General features: G+C 50.1%; 1 pseudogene; it reads right to left on the bottom strand.

Moving 5' to 3' along the window:
- Positions 1 to 1,073: 1,073 nt before the first annotated feature.
- On the bottom strand, positions 1,074 to 1,566 carry LOC103265625 (annotated as a pseudogene).
- Positions 1,567 to 1,828: the final 262 nt, after the last annotated feature.

Genomic DNA, 1,828 nt, shown 5'->3' with positions numbered 1-1,828 from the left:
CCGGAGAGGTCAGCCAAGCGCCTACGGCACAAAGGCTGTCCACCCCACTCTCTGTTAATGGGCAGTGGGTCTGCAGCATCCCAGCCTGCCTTTGACCCAAATGCCATGGACACCACACCACCATCAAAGGCCCAGATCTTCCGATCTGGCCCCGGGTTCGGCCAGAACCACATTCCATATGCCCCCTTCATGGGCAGCTTGTCTGCAGCATCCCATCATGCCTCTGACCCAAATGCCATGGACACCACACCACCATCGATGGCCCAGATCTTCCGATCTGGTCCCGGGTTCGGCCAGAACCATGTTCCATATGACCCCTTCATGGGGAGCATGTCTGCAGCATGCCATCCTGCCTTTGACCCCAATGCCCTGGACACCACACCGCCATGGAAGGCCCAGATCTTCCAATCTGGCTTTTATTCTAGAAATACACTACTTAGTGGCAATATAGCCTCAGCCCAAGTCTCTACCAGTTGGCCTATGCAATCGGTAGGGGGACCAATTGCAACTTCTAGCCATCCATTTAATCCAAGAGATCCCTCTCAACTCACATTTGGAACCCTCGATGGGCAGCGACAGACTAGCATCTCCATCATTCTGAGGAAAAAAGCAAAAGCTAAAGGCTTCAGGCCTGCAGCACGGCCACGCCGTGGCAGCAGAGCCTGAGCCCAAAGCTCCACCAGTGTGCTTGCAAAATCAGGGGACCAACTGCAGCTTCTAACCATCTTTTTAATCCAGGGGGCATCCTGCCAGTGTAGAGACAATGGAATAAACCCAGAACTTTGGGCAGTCAGGCTAAAAGTCAAGCCTCCAAGCCTGCATTTGGAGCCCCTGAGAGGCAGCAGCAGTCTAACAGCTCTCCCATTTTGGGAAACCCAGCCACCCCAGTGGGAGCAAAAGACCCATCCTGTCATCAGGTTTTGCAGCTTTGATATCATATTCTGGATTTGCCCACCCAGCCCTTGGCGGAAAATCAAGCGATTTCCACATTGACAAGGCTAAGACTTCTTGCTTTATTCTTTTAAAATTATTTATTTTATTTTTTTAGTTTAAGATAAAACAAGTCAAATTTATTAGAGTTGTCCACAGTCAGCAATGGCAATCTTCTTGCTGGTCTTGCCATTCTTGGACCCAAAGCCCTCCATGGTTTGCACAACATTCATGCCTTCTTTCACCTCCCCAGAAACCACATGCTTGCCATCCAACCATTCAGTCTTAGTAGTGCAGATGAAAAACTGGGAACTGTTTGCGTGGGGTCCAGCATTTGCCATGGACAAGATGATGGGACCTATGCTTCAAGATGAAGTTCTCATCATCAAATTTCTCCCCATAGATGGATTTGCCGCCAGTGCCATTATGGCGTGTAAAGTCACCACCCTGGCACATAAACTCTGGAATAATTCTGTGAAAGCAGGAACCCTTATAACCGAATCCTTTCTCTCCAGTGCTCAGAGCACGAAAGTTTTGTGCTGTCTTTGGAACTTTGTCTGCAAACAGCTCAAAGGAGATGCGGCCCAAGGGCTCATCGTCGACAGCGATGTCGAAGAACATGGTGGGGCTGACCATGCATGGTGGGAAAAGGCTCAAAGCAGAGGCGTCTGCAAAACCGACTTCTTGCTTTACAGTGGCCATCAGCATGACTGGCTGCTGGAAGCCAGCCTTAGAGCCCTTCTTGTGGACAGGGTCCGGAAGGCTGAAGACCCCAGGTTGCAGGGCAACACTGGGCAGCTGTTATTCCTGCTACTCCTATCTTCACTCTTGATCTCACCACTGGAAACCTGGGAGTTGCAAGATGTAAAGAGCTCTATATGGGAGAAATAATTTTTAC

The sequence above is a fragment of the Carlito syrichta genome, unplaced genomic scaffold (genome assembly GCF_000164805.1).
Source record: "Carlito syrichta isolate Samal-C Ts95f unplaced genomic scaffold, Tarsius_syrichta-2.0.1 Scaffold306707, whole genome shotgun sequence".
NCBI lineage: Eukaryota > Metazoa > Chordata > Mammalia > Primates > Tarsiidae > Carlito > Carlito syrichta.
The sequence above is the reverse complement of the archived record's forward strand: the minus strand, read 5'-3'. Positions and strand labels throughout refer to the sequence as shown.